The following is a 17648-nucleotide window of genomic DNA, read 5'->3' on the forward strand; positions in this document are numbered from 1 at the left end:
AGGCATGGTGCCACACACCTATAATCCCAGCTATTCAGGAGATTGAGGCAGGAGAGTCACTTGAACCCAGGAGGCGGAGCTTGCAGTGAGCTGAGATCATGCCACTGCACTCCAGCCTGGGCGACAGAGTGAGACTCCGTCTCAAAAATAAATAAATAAATAAATAAATAAATAAATAAATAAATAAATAAAATGCATTTGTGTCGCACTGATATAATTAAGAAAAGGCAGGGTTCTGACATCTTCCTGAATTGCACATCATTCTCAACAAATTCACAACAGAACATGAGGGTCTTTAGTGTGTGTATGTAAAAATGAATAAGTCCATTTTACTTACACAAAAGTTATTTTCTAAAACTAAGAAGGCATCTCAGGTGAAATCAAGGCCCCGACCTTTGGTTCCATCAAAGTCAGGGCTTACATAACAGACAATAGCAAAGCAGGCGACTTCTGCAGGGGTCGAGCCATGTCCAGGGAGACAAGCAGGACGGGTGAGCATTGGCCCATCTCAGCACTGCTCTGAGACGTCAGACTCCTCATGGGATTCACTTCTATCTAGAGTTCATTCATCATGAAGAGTTTTGCATTTTTAAATTGCTGAAATGCTGAGACATCTACAGAGGCCTCCCTCATCTAGCTGAGGGAGTGACAGTAATTCTCAAAAGGAGGTGGGCTTGCATGCCTGGACAGAGGTCCTCACTGTTAGCTGTTACACACGGACCAGGTGAATGGCTTCTGGTCACCAAGGGCAGCTGTGTCACCTGGACGTGAGGGCAGACCTCAGGTGAGAGCATCAGCAGAACAATGCTGTCTTACTTCCTGCGGTTCTCTGTTGCAGCCACAGGAATTGGTGGGGATGCTTCTGGCTTCAATGCTTGTGTTTCTTTCTCACTGGCTGAGCTGGTCTGTGATCACAAGGAAAGACATAGTGGGATGAAGACATATTCCATAGGATTCAGACTCTCCTTACAAGTTCTTTACTCAAAAAGTGCACTCTGCCTGGCCTGAGGTCCCCATGGTTCTTACTCCTGGATCCTATCACCCCTCGTGTCTCTACACAGACCCCCACTCCACTCCCAGGGGCCTCTGGCCGGAGCACCACTGCCCTTGGCATCCAAGTCTGGAGTGGGGACCGCATGGAGAGGTGGAGTCCGACAAATCGCGGTGATCGCCAACGGCAAGAGGTCACGTGGCCTCACCTGCAATGCACAGCCCTGACCACACACCCTCTGGCATGTGAGTTTATCCACAACGGAACAAAGCTGAGATGAGACAATTTCACCCCACAGCTTCCTCATGTGGCTTGCTGCAGTATGCTAGTATTATTAACACTGGAAGTTCTTTTGAAGATTTTGAGTTTTGTCATGAAATTTTTCCAAACTAGTTTAGAACATGTTTCCAAACATGAACGTAGGTTCATGATATAGATTTTTTAATTGCATCTAATTTAAGTCACATTTCAATTCAAATCTAAATCTAAAACTTACAGACCTTGGCTGGGCATGATAGCTGATGCTTGTAATCCCAGCACTTTGGGAGGCTGAGGTGCGTGGATCACCTGAGGTCAGGAGTTTGAGACTAGCCTGGCCAAAATGGCAAAACCCCATCTCCACCAAAAATGCAAAAATTAGCCAGGCATGGTGGCACATGCCTGTAATCCCAGCTACTTGGGTGGCTAAAGTATAAGAATCTCTGTGAACCCAGGAGGCAGAGGTTGCAGTGAGCCGAGATCCCACCACTGCACTCCAGCCTGGGTGACAGAGTGAGACTCAGCCTCAAAAAAATAAAGGCTGGGCACAGTGGCTCACGCCTGTAATCCCAGCACTTTGGGAGGTCAAGGTGGGTAGATCACCTGACGTCAGGAGTTCAAGACCAAGCTGGCCAACATGGTAAAACTCCATCTCTACTAAAAATACAAAAATTAGCCAGGAGTGGTGGCAGGTGCCTATAATCCCAGCTACTCAGGAGGCTGAGCCAGGAGAATCGCTTGAACCCAGGAGGCAGAGGTTGCAGTGAGCCGAGATCACGCCACTATATTCCAGACAGGGCAACAAGAGTGAAATTCCATCTCAAATAATAATAATAAAAATAATAATAAAATAAAACTAATAGACCTAGTAATTTCAGGTAATTAGTACCTTTATTTTTATTTTTATTTTTATTTTTTGAGACAGAGTCTTACTCTGTCACCCAGGCTAGAGTGTGGTAGTGTGATCTCGGCTCACTGCAAACTGCGCCTCCCAGGTTCAAGGGATTCTCATGCCTCAGCCTGTCAAGTAGCTGGGATTACAGGTGCCTACCACCACACCGAGCTAATGTTTTGTATTTTTAGTAGAGATAGGGTTTCGCCATGTTGGCCAGGCTGGGCTCAAACTCCTGACCTCAGGTCATCCATCTGCCTTGGCTTCCCAAAGTGCTGGGATTACAGGCATGAGCCACCCTGTATTTTAATTTTGAAATGAAGTAACATATTTGATCTTTTTAATAGGGTGGTTTTCCTTGTGTGTTTGTTTTGTTTTGTTTTTGTTTTGAGACAGAGTTTTGCTCTTGTCACCCAGGCTGGAGTGCAGTGGCACGATCTCAGCTCACTGCAACCTCTGCCTCCCAGGTTCAGGCGCTTCTCATGCCTCAATCTCCTGAGTAGCTGGGATTACAGGCAGGAGCCACCACACCTGGCTATTAAATAGAGTGTTTTCATTCAGTTCGAAGATGCTGTTTACCACAGACATGGTGGATCATGCCTGTAATCCCGGCACTTCGGGTGGCTGAGGCTGGTGGATCACCTGAGGTCAGGAGTTTGAGACCAGCCTGGCCAACATGGCGAAACCCCATCTCTACTAAAAATATCAAAATTAGCTGGGCATGGGGGCAGGTGCCTATAATCCCGGGTACTAGGGAGGCCAAGTCAGGAGAATCACAAACCTGGGAGGCCGAGGTTACCATGAGCCAAGATCGTGCCACTACACTCCAGCCTGGGAGACAGAGTGAGACTTTGTCTCAAAAAAGAATTAAAATACAGTCATGCATCATGTAATAATCAGAATACACTCTGAAAAATGTGTCCTTGTGCTAGTACCCTCCAGTACACTTACACAAGCCTGGACAGCAGAGCCTCCTGCACACCCAGGCTATGAGGTACAGTCTATTGCTTTCAGGTTACAAGCTTGTGCAATATGGTATTGTGCTGAATACCACAGGCAACTGTAACACAGTGGTGAGAACTTTGGGGTCTAAACATAGAAAAGGTACAGTAATAATACTGTACTGGCCGGGCGTGGTGGCTCACATCTGTAATCCTAGCACTCTGGGAGACCAAGGCGGAAGCATCACGAGGTCAGAAGATCAAGACCATTCTGGCTAACCCGGTGAAACCACATCTCTACTAAAAATACAAAAAACTAGCCAGGTGTGTTGGCACACACCCGTAATCCCAGCCACTCGGGAGGCCGAGGCAGGAGAATTGCTTGAACTGGGGAGGTGGAAGTTACAGTGAGCCGAGATCGTGCCGTTGCATGCCAGCCTGGGCAACAGAGCAAGACTCCATCTCAATAAATGAATAAATAGATAAATAAATAAACAAATTGTATTATAATTGTGTGGGACCCCTGCTGTTTATGCAGTCTGTCTTTGACTGAAACATCCTTATGCAGTACATGACTGAATTTCAAAAAGAAATTAAACTTCCAAGACTCAAGAATAAAAAAATTGCCCAGGTGCGGTGGCTCATGCCTGTAATCCCAGCACTTTGGGAGGCCAAGGCGGGAGGATCATGAGGTCAGGAGATCAAGACCATCCTGACTAACATGGTGAAACCCCGACTCTATTAAAAATACAAAAAATTAGCTGGGAAAATATAAATAAATTTTTTTTTTTTTTAGATGGAGTTTTGCTTTTTTCACCCAGGTTGAAATGTAGTGGCATGATCTTGGCTTACTGCAACCTCCGCCTCCCGGGTTCAAGCGATTCTCCTGCCTCAGCCTCCCGAGTAGCTGGGATTACAGCCACCCACCACCACACCTGGCTAAGTTTCATATTTTTGGTAGATATGGGGGTTTCACCATGTTGGCCAGGCTGGTCTTGAACTCCTGACCTGAGGTGATCTGCCCACCTCGGCCTCCCAAAGTGCTGGGATTACAGGCATGAGCCTCTGCGCCCAGCAAGATATTTTTAATTACTTTTTTTTTTTTTTTTTTTTTACTTTTTTTTTTTTAATCTCACCCAGGCTGGAGTGCAGTGGCACGATCTCGGCTCACTGCAACCTCTGCCTCCTGGGTTCAAGCAATTCTCCTGCCTTAGTCTCCTGAGTAGCTGGGATGATAGGCCTGTGCCACCACACCCAGCTAATTTTTTTGTAGAGACAGTTTTTCCATGTTGGTCAAGCTGGTCTCAAATTCCTGACCTCAAGTGATCCACCCTCCTCAGCCTCCCAAAGTGCTGGGATTACAGGCATAAGCCACCGTGCCTGGCCTTAATTACTTTCTCATTTTCAGCATCAGTTTCTTGTTTTCCAACAGCTCTGCTCTTTCTTGTGCATATTTATCTTTTCTTGTATCTACTGCCTCCTCCATCTTACTATGCCTGCGAAGGTGAATGAGATAAACAGTTTTAGGGGCTCATAATTTCACTAATATTCATATCTATGGCGTGGGCATAAGCTTTTATTTTCTGCACTGAGGAGCACATGAAAACCTACTGCTCTCATTTTGACGTTTCTAATTTATCTTTTAACATCAAGATTTCTCTCTTCACGACCAACTGCTGGCTTTCTGAATCATGTACCTCCTTCAGGTTTTTCACTGCTAGCACATGGGAGGCCTCATGTCTGACCAATTCCTCTTCACAAAATAAGATGTTCATCTCAAGCTTGCATTGTATTTTGGAAATCTCTTGCGGATGCTCTAAAGGGGCACCTGGTCCCTGGCCTCCTCGCTTCACCTGCAGAGGAAGGTTCACATAAAGTGATGAATCTGTGTGTCTTCGAGGGCCACACTGTCCTTTCATCCCGGCAAGTGCTGACACCTTCCCAAGGACCATTTGCATGCCGGACTACCCCGAATGATGTTGCTGACCTGCAAAATGTGATCCAAACTCTAGGGGCTGCCTTGCAGGGAGATGTGTCCAGAACTTCCTGGGACCCCAGAAGCTTTGCCCCGCCCTCTGTTCATTCATCCATGCAACATTCTTTTGAGGGCTGACTCTGTGCCCAGCCCTCTTCTGGTGACTGAGGTGACATTGGGGTGTCTGCTCTCGTGGGTGGGGGTACTGACAGCCAACCAGTAAAGGAGCAGATGAGACACAAGCACAGGCTGAGTCGTAAGGATTGGAGAGCATGCCTGATGGTTATGGACAGCATCTATGAGGTGGTGACCTATGAAGTGAGTATCAGGCCAGGGGCAAAGAACAAGGCCTGGGTGAGCGGGTGAGGTGGGAATGTACTGCCGGTGCTCATGGCACAGAGAGAGGCCAGTGTGTCCGGGGTGGTGGTGGGGAAGGTGCGGGACAGGTGCTTCCAGGCTGCTGGAGAGCTGTGGAGTGACGGGGGCCCTGGCTGTGAAAGTGATGTGTTCTGACTTCAGCCTGCCAAGCTCACCCTGGTTGCCATGTGGAGAGGAGACTCAACGGCTGAGAAAGTGGCAGGGAGGCGCAGGCACCAGCATGCTGAGGTCCAGCCAAGCTGAGCTGCTGGTGGTTGGATCAGGCAGCAGCAAAGACGATAGAGAGGAACAGATATCTCAGGTACATATGCTAGAGGAAGAGTTGACAGATTACTGAGGCAGGAGGGAGGGGGAGACCCATCACACCCACCTCACACAGCAGGAGACCCAGGCCGCACTACACTGCCAGGAGACGGGTCCACTGACCCAGGCCACGCTAAGCTGCCAGGAGACCCATCCACTTACCCAGGCTGCACTACACTGCCAGGAGACTGGTCCACTGACCCAGGCCATACTACACTGCCAGGAGACTCATCCACTGACCCAGGCTGCGCTACACTGCCCGGAGACCCATCCACTGACCCAGGCCGAGCTACGCGGCCAGGAGACCTGCCCACTGAACTCTTGCCCAGGCTCAGCCACTGTGGCCTTCTGTGCTCAGTCCCTCCTTGGCCTCCACGACACCCTCTGGTCCCACCAGCTGGCCCTGATGATGGCCAGCCTGTCTTTTCTCTGGTCAGCAGCAGGTCATGGGTTTTAAGGAGCTTTTCTAAAACTGAACTGCACTGAATTTAGAAAACCAGGATATGAAGAAGGATATGAACTGATTGGACTGAACCAGGATAGGAGTTGATTAGATGTTAGTTTACTAGGACTTATTGTGAACTGCCTGAAACTTTTATGTAGAAAAAAAAACTTGGTGATATAATTTCAAATCTCATGTGAAATTGTAATCCCCAATGTGGGAGGAGGGACCTCGTGGGAGATGACTGGATTATGGGAGATTTCCCCCTTGCTGTGTTTGTGATAGTGAGTGGGTTCTCATGAGATCTGGTTGTTTGAAGGTGTGTAGCATCTCCCTGCTCTCTCTCTTCTCCTGCTCTGGCCACCTAAGATGTGCCTGTGTCCCCTTCCACCATGATTGTAAGTTTCCTGAGGCCTCCCGAGAAGCAGAAGCCTGTATAGCCCGTAGAACTGTGAGCCAATTAAGCCTCTTTTCTTTATACATTACCCAGTCTCAGGTAATTCTTTTTTGTTTGTTTGTTTTTTGAGACAGAATCTCACCCTGTCACCCAGGCGGGAGTGCAATGGCGGGATCTCGGCTTACTGCACCCTCTGCCTTCTAGGTTCAAGCGATTTTCCTGCCTCAGCCTCCCGAGTAGCTGAGATTACAGGTGCCTGCCACCATGCCCAGCTAATTTTTGATACTTTTAGTAGAGATGGAGTTTCACCATGTTGGTCAGGCTGGTCTTGACCTCCTGACGTTAGGTGATCCACTTGCCTCAGCCTCCCAAAGTGCTGGGATTACAGCCATGAGCCACCACGCCTGGCCTCAGGTAATTAGGTAATTCCTTTTTTTTTTTTTTTTTTTTTTTTTTTGAGATGGAGTCTCACAAGTCACCCAGGCTGGAGTGCAGTGTTGTGACTTTGGCTCACTGAAACCTCCACCTCCCGGGTTGCAGCAATTCTCCTGCCTCTGCCTCCTGAGTAGCTGGGATTACAGGTGTGTGCCATCATGCCCGGCTAAGGTAAATCTTCATAGCTGGGGGAGAATGGATTAATCCCCTTGGCTTTCAAACATGAAAGCAATCAAGACGGCAGGGGCCTGCCCCACCTCTCCGCATCCGTCTTGTCTGGAACTGCCTTGGATAACGCCCCGCTGGGACCAGCACATTACACAAGGTGATGCCCACGTGATGGCATCAGCAAGGATGAGCTTTCTGTCTCATCTGTCAGTTAAGAGTAAAGACCCTGGCCAGGCGTGGAGGCTCACGCCTGTAATCCTAGCACTTTGGGAGGCCAAGGCGGGAGGATCATAAGGTCAGGAGATCGAGACCATCCTGGCTAACATGGTGAAACACTGAAACACTGTCTCTACTAAAAATACAAAAAAAAATAGCTGGGCGTGGTGGTGGGTGTGACGGGTGCCTATAGTCCCAGCTACTTGGGAGACTGAGGCAGGAGAATGACATGAACAAGGGAGGTGGAGCTTGCAGTGAGTCGAGATTGTGCCACTGCACTCCAGCCTGGGTGACAGAGTGAGACTCCATCTCAAAAAAAAAAAAAAAAAAAAAAAAAAAATGGAATAAAGACCCTAACCCAGAACTACCTCGAGGACCTCACTTCCTTCTTGCTTAGTCTGCACTGTGCTCATGAACTTTGCATTGCTTTGAGGCCTCAGCAACAGGGTCCTTGAGCTGAGCTTCCAGCTACAAAAGGAAGATGTGCTTTTCATTAACACAAAGGAAGCACAGCCTCACCAATTAGATCTTCACCCAAAGGACCTCTAAGAGAACAAGACCTTGAAAGACCTTTGTATTTTTTCATCCTTCATCAAATCTTATCACAAATTAAAGTTTCAGAAATACGCTTCAGGGCTCAGCTGAAACGGTCAGTTAGTAATAAAGCAAGTTCAAATTTTAATTTAATTTGATACTTGAGATTAGATTTCAAGAAAGGAGACTGATGTGTGAAAACAAGTACTTCTGATATCTGCAAAACACTGATTCATTTTTTAAACGCACGATTTCAAATGCATACAGAAGAGAAAGTAATGAACCCCGTGTGCCTGGCACCCAGCTTTGACAGTGAGCAACTCAGCCGAGCCTGCTTCATCTCTGCCTACACCCAAACCGTTAGAGAGCAAATCCCAGGCAATGTATCATCGCATCCATATGTGGAATGGTAATCCTTATTTAGGGGTTTCGTTAACTCAAGTTGCAACTGGCTATAACAATAAATATATTTGGGTTCTAAAACCGTCTAAGAAAACAAATAGGTATTCTGTGGCTAAAGGGCAAAAAGCCCTGAACCTGAAAGGAACATGAGCATATGCTTCCAGGCCTTCTCATTCGTGGAGTTCATTAAGTAAATTTTAATATAATTGTTTTGAGACAGAGTCTACCTCTGTTGCCCAGGCTGGAGTACAGTGGTGTGATCTCAGCTCACTGCAACCTCCACCTCCCAGGCGTAAGTGATCCTCCCACCTCAGACTCCTGAGTATCTTTCTTTTTTTTTTTTTGAGACAGAGTCTTGCTCTGTCGCCCAGGCTGGAGTGCAGTGGCGTGATCTCGGCTCACTGCAAGCTCCACCTCCCGGGTTCCTGCCATTCTCCTGCCTCAGCAGCCTCCTGAGTAGCTGGGACTACAGGCACCCGCCACCATGCCCAGCTATTTTATTTTTTGTATTTTTAGTAGAGACGGGGTTTCACCCTGTTAGCCAGGATGGTCTCAAAATCCTGACCTTGTGATCCACCTGCCTCAGCCTCCCAAAGTGCTGGGATTACAGGCCTGAGCCACTGTGCCCGGCCGACCCCTGAGTATCTTGTACCACAGGTGCATGCCACAACCCCAGTTACTCCTTTTTATCTTCTTTCTTCTTTTTTTTTTGAGACGAGGTTTCCTTCTGTGGCCCAGGCTAGAGTTCTGTGGCATGATTTTGGCTCACTGCAACCTCTGCCTCTTGAGTTCAGGAGATTCTCTTGCTTCAGTTTCCTGAGTAGCTGGGACTACAGGCATGTGCCACCACAGGCTGGCTAATTTTTGTTTTTAGTATAGACGGGGTTTCACCATATTAGGCTGGTCTCAAACTCCTGACCTCAGGTGATCTGCCCACCTCAGCCTCCCAAAGTGCTGGGATTACAAGTGTGAGCCCCTGCACCTGGCCACAGCCAGTTTTTTGTACTTTTAGTAGAGATGGGGTTTCATTATGTTGCCCAGGCTGGTCTCAAACTCCTGATCTCAAGCCACCTGCCTATCTTGGCCTCCCAAAATGCTGGGATTAGAGGTGTAAGCCACTGCCCCGGCCTTTAATCCAATTTTAAACTAAGCATTGCTTAAAACATGTCACTTATCAACAGCAGAACATTCAGAATACCCAGGGCAGCAGTTCTCAAAGTGGGGGCTGAGAACACTGGAATCCTGAGATGTTGTTAGAGCATAAATACCCTCTACTTACTTCAAAGTGAGTTTTAAAAACTTAGTACCACAGGAACCTCTTTGAATAATTAGCTTCTGTAGAAGCCAGGAGTTGTTTACATACTTCATCCAGAACAGTGTATCAAAACAGATTAAGTGCAGAAGCAGACATGAGGATCCAAGTGTTTTCTATAAAGCCAGATATTAAAGAAACATTACAAATATGGCCAGACGCGGTGGCTCACGCCTGTAATCCCAGCACTCCGGGAGGCCAAGGCGGGCAGATCACGAGGTCAAGAGATTGAGACCATCCTGGCCAACATGGTGAAACCCCATCTCTACTAAAAATACAAAAATTAGTTGGGCGTGGTGGTGCACGCCTGTAGCCCCAGCTACTTGGGAAGCTGAGGCAGGAGAATTGCTTGAATTAGGGAGGTGGAGGTTGCAGTGAGCCAAGATCACGCCACTGCACTCCAGCGTGGTAACAGAGTAAGTCTCTATCTCCAAAAAAAAAAGAAAAAGAAACATTAAAAACATTAAAATGCCATTCTCACTAAATTTTTAAAGAAATAGTTACTTTTCAGTACAAATGTTATGTTAATACGTAATGGGTTTTTGTATTGAAAGAATTCTCAGCTTTGATTTCTGTTATGGTGCATATTGAGGTCTGTAATCTATGTAAGTAGAAGCTCTTTGGGGTCCTTTATAATTCATAAGAGTGTAAAGGAGTGCTGAGGCCAAGACATGTCAGAAGCACTGGTTTAAAGCAAGTGGCCTGGAGAGTCCTAGGCTGTGATTTGCCTTTCTGCTGCCACTGGCCTTGTATGGACTGCAGATGCTCTTACTCACTTAAGCCAGGCCACAGCACAGCACAAATACCCTCTACTTACTTAAAAGAGAATTTTTAAAACTTAGTACCACAGGAACCTCTTTTAATAATTTTACAGATAGATATTGAGGGATGAGAACAAAATATATGGTTGGCAGATCAACTTACTTGGTTTCCCAAAAACTTAAGATCCATTTTAAAGTAATTTACATAATGCAGTTCAAGTTTTCAAAGATGTTTTATTAAGGTCATACAATGTACCCCAGAGCTTAAAGTATAACAATAAAAAAATGAAAAAGAACTCAGTCAATACCATCGCTGAAACATCTAAACAGCTTCCTCTTTCTGAGCTTCGTGGATCTTTATATCTCCTGCCACATCGTGTTGACTTTCTGCATGGCCACCTCCATCTCCTCCTCCTTGTCCCACATCTTCTGCTTCTGGGAGCAGAGCTCTGCCACCAGCTCACTGAGCTCCAACAAGTCCTGCAGGGCCAGCTTTTGCTGCTGATGGGCATCTTTGAGTTCTTTGGCCTGGGATTTCAATAACTCGGAGGCTTCAAGCAATTGCTGAAAAAAAAAAAAATCACAATTATAGATGTTTTATGTTTGCTTAACAAAGGCCTGGAAGGTTTAGTCTTACACTATATTAAAGAGTTACAAGTGACACCCAATGCTGGTTACACATTAAAGTCAAAGATTGGAGAAATCCCCTGCTTGGAAAATGCCCTGTGCTCACCTCACCCTAGCCAGACATGCAATGGGAAGATCACCTGGGCTCAGGTCCTGAGCACCAACCCCACACCAAGCAAGACCCTGCAACTGCATGGAGTAGCTTCTAGCAGGACAGCTGGCTCTGGAACGCCAACCTCTGCCTGATGTCATCTATACAACTGCAAAGGTGAATAAAGCATTTGGGCACTCAATCTAGTTACTTAAACATAAGCGGAAACAGAAATACACACACACACACACACACACACACACACACACACACACACAAAGTACTTAAGATTTAAATCAGGCCAGGCACGGTGGGTCATGCTTGTAATCCCAGCACTTTGGGAGGCTTAGGAGAGAGGCTCACTTGAGCCCAAGAGTTCAAGACCAGTGCCTGGGCAAAATGGTGAGACCTCATCTCTTAAAAAAAAAATAAAAAAGAAAGAAAGAAAAGAAAATTAAGAAGAAAAAGATTTAAATCCAAGTCTCCCTGGGTGGAGAGCCACAGATGGACTTACTGTGAGATCAGCTGTACTGACAGCCCAACCTTACCACTTGCTGCCCTGATGACCCTGACCTCCCTGCAGCCAATCTACTCAACAATCTGGCTGTTTAGTCACGGTCACACTTGCTGGACTAAGACTGGAAGTGAGGAGACGTGGAACAAGCTGGCAGGGCAGCTCCCCCACAGGGAGGAAAGGCCTCCCCAGGCCTCTCTGCCCGGCTCAGAGTTACTGTGACTACGTTAAGCAATGAGACGCCACACAGCCCACGCTGCAGTCCCAGACAAGTCCTGCAGGGGAATGACACCACAGATGATCTTAAGAAGCAATTTGGGTTTAAAATCTGGCACGTTTTAGAGGACAGATCACAAACTATAGGTCCAAGGACTTAAGTGTATAAATGAATGTATTTTAGAAAACAGAACCTAATTGTGTTATTACTATACTGGCATTTGAACATAAAGTTTCACATATCTTACTAAAAACCAAATTTATGAATTGAGTTATGGGGGATTTACCCACATTTTAACAAATGGTCTCTTTTGCAGCTCCCTGTCATCACAAAGACACCCCTTCTAAGAGCAGGGGGGCATGGTGGAGAGAGAAGGGGGAGTCATTGGTGTCAGGCACAGCGTGTCACTGCAGATTATCACAGACATAGTTCGTCATCAAAATTGGCAGGGGTGGAGGAGTTGCTGCTTACTTTGTGGGGTTGAACTGGAGAAGACAGATGACTGTGAAGTGGGTGCCTGCCGCAGGCATGACTGGGAGCCAAGCTCAGCCAGCTGACACGAGCTATGCAGCAACCAGCTGGTCCCTAGAACCAGGCTTGGCCCTGGTGTCCGGCATGCAGCAGGGACAGCCCATGAGCAGGAGTCCCAAAGAGGTCTTTAAACATCTGTATGAACTCAACCTCACAAAACTCTGCAAAGTCTCGTAAGCCTTTCTCACCCAGAACCGAGTCACCTACCTTGCACAGGTCCTCATTCTCCTGCCGCACCAAGCTGCCTCTCTGGCCCCACCAGCTGCTGCATAAAATCTTGGCAAAGTGTCCTTGTCCTCAAGTTGTCACTCAAGCCTGTTTGAATCTGAGCAAAAGAGGAAATCATTTGTGCTCCTTTCTGTGTAGTGACTATATGTAAACTTTGTTAGCTGACTTACTGCAACGATTTAATAATTGACAACACTTTTTTTTAGTACTGTATACTAAATAAAATACACAAGGCAGCAATACTTAGGGGCCAGAAATACTGTTTACTACAAGTCAGTTATGGAATCATAACTTACAGTAAAAATGGGCACGTCCAAGACTCAATTTTTCTTCTGTCATTTACAGTCGAATAAATATTTTGTTGCTAAATTTCCACACTCTCTACTGGGAATATGTTAGTTTTATAATCGGAAAAATAAATATTGCAGTCATGTGGCATATAATGATGTTTCAGACATCAGACAGCATATATAACAGTGGTCCCATAAGATTATAATACCATATTTTTCGTGTAGCTTTTCTGTGTTTAGATACACAAATCCTTACTATATAGGTCTGTAGCTGAGGGGCAATAGGCTGTACCACGTGGCCTAGCTGTGCAGAAGGCCGCTCCATCTAGGTTGGTCTAAGTACACTCTATGATGTTCTCACATCAACGGAATTGCCTGATGATTTCCAAGAACATACCCCAGCCTCTGAGGGACGCATGACCGTACTGAAGAGCACCGTGTGATACGGGCTACAGCTGCGTTCTGTGCATGACGTTGTTAGAGCCCTGAGGAAGGGGAGAGCTGTGGACTGAACTGTGTTTCCCCCATTATTAGACACTGATGCTCCAGTCCCCAATGTGACTGTATTTGGGGACACGGCCTATAAGGAGATGGTGAAGATTATGTGAGGTCATAAGGGTGGGCCCTGATCCAATAGGATTTGTGTCCTTATAAGAGACCAGGGAGCTTGAGTGCTGCCTTCCCCCACCCTGTGGGAGGACATAGTGAGAAGATAGCTGTGTACAAGCCAGGACAAGAGGCCTCTGGGACTTTTAGCCTCCAGAACTGTGAGAAACTAAAACTCTGTTGTTTAAGCCACTCAGTCAATGGTATTTTTTTTAGGGCACCCGGAGCCAACTAAGATGGCCAGAGGCCTCCTCAAGTTTCCCTGGCTCTCCACAGAACTCCCTCCCTGCCCCTCCTCCTTGTGCCAAAACATCCTTCTAAGGGCAGACCTGATTGCACTGTTCAGAGGTCCCCAAAGCCCACAGAAAAGTCTCAATTCCCGGACCTCATGAGTCCCATCCCACTGGGGGAGCTCCCTCTCTCTTCTCTGCTCTCCTCTCAGGAGGGAAAGTTAAAGGCCTCCTTGACCACCCTCTAGGGAGATGCCATGATGGGGTGCTGAACCCTGGTGATGAGCTGGGGGAAAGCCAGCACGTCTCTTCTGGTGCCTTTCCCAGAACTGAATACATACTGTTAAGATGATCTTTAGGAATGGAAGAATCAAACTGGGAAGAATCACAGGCCTGTAGTCCCAGCCTGCAAGGAAGGCTGAGGCAAGAGGATCACTTGAGTCCAGGCGTTTTGAGTCCAGCCTGGTCAACATGGTGAGAACCACTGTCCAAAAAATAAATAAATAAATAATAAATAAATAAGGAAGAACCAGGTGACTGTTCCAGACTCCTTCGATATGGGTATTGTGTCCCCACTCTGCTCTTCCCAGGACAGGGCTGTGCCTTTCCCTTTCCTGGTGGCTTTAAACCCAGTCCTTCTCACTAAAGAAAAGAGAAAAGAAAAAGTGTTCAAAGTACTTTGAGTCATGCAAGGTGTGCAGAATGCATCAGGCCGAGAAAGACAGGAACATGGGACTTCACATATTCAGTCAGTGTGTGACTTCAGTCGCACACTGCATACCCATGCCCCAGCGACTGTTTAAAGGCATTTTGTTCCTGATTAGCTTTATCTTCCTGCTACTGGAATTTGTGACACAAAAGACAATATAGAGCCAATAAATAGTTTATGTTATTTTAATATACACTCCTCTGGCCAGGCCAGCCAAGGTGGGAGGCTCCCTTCAGGCCAGGAGTTCAAGACCAGGCTGGGCAAAACAGCAAGACTCCCTCTCTGTTTTTAAAATTCTTGGTAAACAATTTAGAAATTGCCCCTTCTTTTCCTTTAAAAACCCATTTGTAACTGCTGCTAATTAGAGTGTATATTAAGACAACTTGCATCTCCAGGGTTGCAATTCTCAAACTTGGCCCAAATAAACTGTTTTTTTTTTTTTTTTGAGACGGGGTCTCCCTCTGTCACCCAGGCTGGAGTGCGGTGGCACAATCTCGGCTCACTGCAACCTCTACCTCCCGGATTCAAGCGATTCTTGTGCCTCAGCCTCCCAAGTAGCTGGGATTACAGTGTTCCGACCTGCAGGACAGTCGAACGGGCCCTGGAAGGGGGAGTGGGAATGGAGGAGACAAGAAAACACAAGAAATGGAGACAAGACAAATAGCCTGATCAAGTCTCGTTTATTGAGTGTAGGGTCATGCCTTATATAGGCTGGCAGGGGAAGAGGTTGGGCCAGGGCGGTGACGTGGGGTCGGGTCTTCTCAAATTACAATCGCGCATGTGCCCTGGGTTTGTACTTTTCCCTGGCGCGGGATAGCGCCTGCGCCCTGGGCTGCATATCTTCCTGGGCGGGAATGTTTGGCGCGCGCGGGAAAGGTTGGCGCGCGCGGGAACAGTTGGCGCCGGCGGGAAAGGTTGGCGCGCGCGGGAACAGTTTTGGCGCGCGCGGGAGAAACTTAGGCGCGCGCGGGAAAAGCTTTGGGCGCGCGCGGGAAGGGTTTGTAAATAAAGAACCCGGGAATGTGCCCTCTTGTCTCCGCTTTGCGGAGATCAAGCAACAGAGGTCGGCTAATTCCGGGCCTCATGGCTCCGGACATTACAGGAACCCACCAACATGCCCGGCTAATTTTATTATGTTTTTATTTTTTGTAGAAACAGGGGCAGGGTGGGTCTCACCACGTAGACCAGGCTGGTTACAAACTCCTGACCTTAAGCAATCTTCCCGTGGAGGCCGCCCAAAACACAGGAATTACAGGCCTAAGCCACTGCACCTGGCCCAACCTCTCCACCTATATTAATTTTACCCCTGCTTCTTCCTTTTTTATAATTTATTTTTTGTTTTTTTGTTTGTTTTTTTGAGATGGAGTGTCGCCCAGGATGCAGTGCGATCTCAGCTTACTGCAACCTCTGCCTTCCGGGTTCATGCAATTCCCTTGCCTCAGCCTTCCGAGTAGCTGGGATCACAGGCGCGCCCACCATGCCCGGCTAGTTTTTGTATTTTTAGTAGAGATGGGATTTCACCATGTTGGCCAGGCTGGTCTCGAACTCCTGACCTCAGGTGATCTATCCGCCTCTGCCTCCGAAGTGATGGGATTACAGGCGTGAGCCACCGAGACCCACCCACTTTTTCCTTTCAGATCACAAAAGTGATGGAATCCCGCCACTTCCCGGGTGCCGGGTGGGAAGGTGGGGTCATTGCAGTGCTGCTGAGAGTTGGGCAGATGCCCGGAAGGCCTCTCAAAGGCGGCCCTGTTTGCAAAGATCTGAATAAGGCACCTCCAGAGGAGCCGGCCTGCGGCAACTGGGGAGGAGGCAGCGGCACAAGTTCGTGGTCAAGCCACTGCCAGGCTGAGAGCTTACTTACAAAGCAATGTTCCTCGACCCACAAAGGCGCAGTAGCTGCTCCAAACTAGCTCGGAGGACCCCCAGAAACGTCTCAGCCCACGCACTGCCCTCTGACCTCACGGCCTTCCCGCCGCTCCTGCATCCAATCAGAGGGCCCCCTCTGAGCCTGCTGCCTTCCCGCCAATCCTGCATCCAGTCAGAGGGCGTCCCCACTACGCTTATTGAGCAACAGCCAATTGAAACTGGGATCTGAGCCTTGGCCCGCCTCCCAGGAGCTCTGGACCAATGGTGGCCTGGCACCAGCAGGCCAATCCCAGACAGCGTGCAGTGGGAGGCTGTCGTTGGGCGTGTGCAGCTGCAGCGGCCGTTGCTGTCAAGTAGTAGCGTTGGACTGCAGCAGCGGCGGAGCTCAACATGGTAAGGTCTGGTCATTCCTGACCCGCAGATGTCCAGGCTGGAGGGTGGACAAAGTTGGCCTCTTGAGGTGGCTAGACGGAGGGATGCTGTTGCAGGTGCAGAGAGGTGGCCAGAGAAGGACACGGGGTCGTCTACTGGGTCTGCAGGCTCCAGGGCAGGGACGGCAGCTTTTGTTTTAGAGGAAGCTGCCGGCCTTGAGTCGGTGGACAGGGAGCATTAACGGCGTCCCGTCCCCCAGAGAGCAAACAGTGGTGTCACCTCCTGAAGACAAGAGGGCGCTGCTCCCGCTTTCCGGTCTCCAAACGGCTCAGTGCTACTGGAAACCACTGAGGAACCCCAGGAGCCTTAGCTGATGGAGGCTGGGGCTGTGGACATTGGTCAGATCAGGAATTAAAGCTCAGACGCTGCTAAAACATTGCCTCATTCACCTAAAAGCAACACGGTGGGTGGGCTCGGTGGCTCACGCCTGGAATCCCAGCCCCTGGGGAGGTGGAGGCGGGGGATCCCCTGAGGTCAGGGGCTCCGCACCAGCCTGGCCGATATGGCGAAAACCCTTCTCTACTAAAAATACAAAAATTCCCAGGGTGGTGGCGTGGATCTGTGGTTCCAGCTACTCGGGAGGCTGAGGTGGGAGGGTCAGCTGACCCCAGGACTGACTTCCAGGCTGCAGTGAGTCACGGTGGTGCCACTGCACTCCAGCTTGGGTGACAAGAGAGAGACACCCTGCCTCAAAAAAAAAAAAAAAAAAAAAAAAAGCAACCAACACATTCACATAAAGAACAGATTTGCAAGTCCCAATTCTGAATAGCTATGGCCGTGGTCTGTCAAGTATCTGTTTTTTTTTTTTTTTTTTTGAGACGGCTCAACAGCTCTGTTGCCCAGGCTGGATCACAGTTGCAGGATCACGGCTCACTGCAGTCTTGAACCCCTGAGCTCCA

At 48.1% G+C, this 17648-nt stretch overlaps 1 long non-coding RNA gene across 1 annotated transcript; it reads right to left on the reverse strand.

The window, feature by feature from the left end:
• Positions 1-10628: 10628 nt before the first annotated feature.
• Positions 10629-16422, reverse strand: LOC104676886. Its single transcript, XR_749986.2, has 3 exons — positions 16313-16422; positions 12593-12710; positions 10629-10969 (listed from the first exon to the last, which is right to left on the reverse strand). It is a non-coding gene; the product is annotated as an uncharacterized LOC104676886 (long non-coding RNA).
• Between the last annotated feature and the right edge of the window lie 1226 nt (positions 16423-17648).

The sequence above is a fragment of the Rhinopithecus roxellana genome, chromosome 13 (genome assembly GCF_007565055.1).
Source record: "Rhinopithecus roxellana isolate Shanxi Qingling chromosome 13, ASM756505v1, whole genome shotgun sequence".
NCBI classification, from domain to species: domain Eukaryota; kingdom Metazoa; phylum Chordata; class Mammalia; order Primates; family Cercopithecidae; genus Rhinopithecus; species Rhinopithecus roxellana.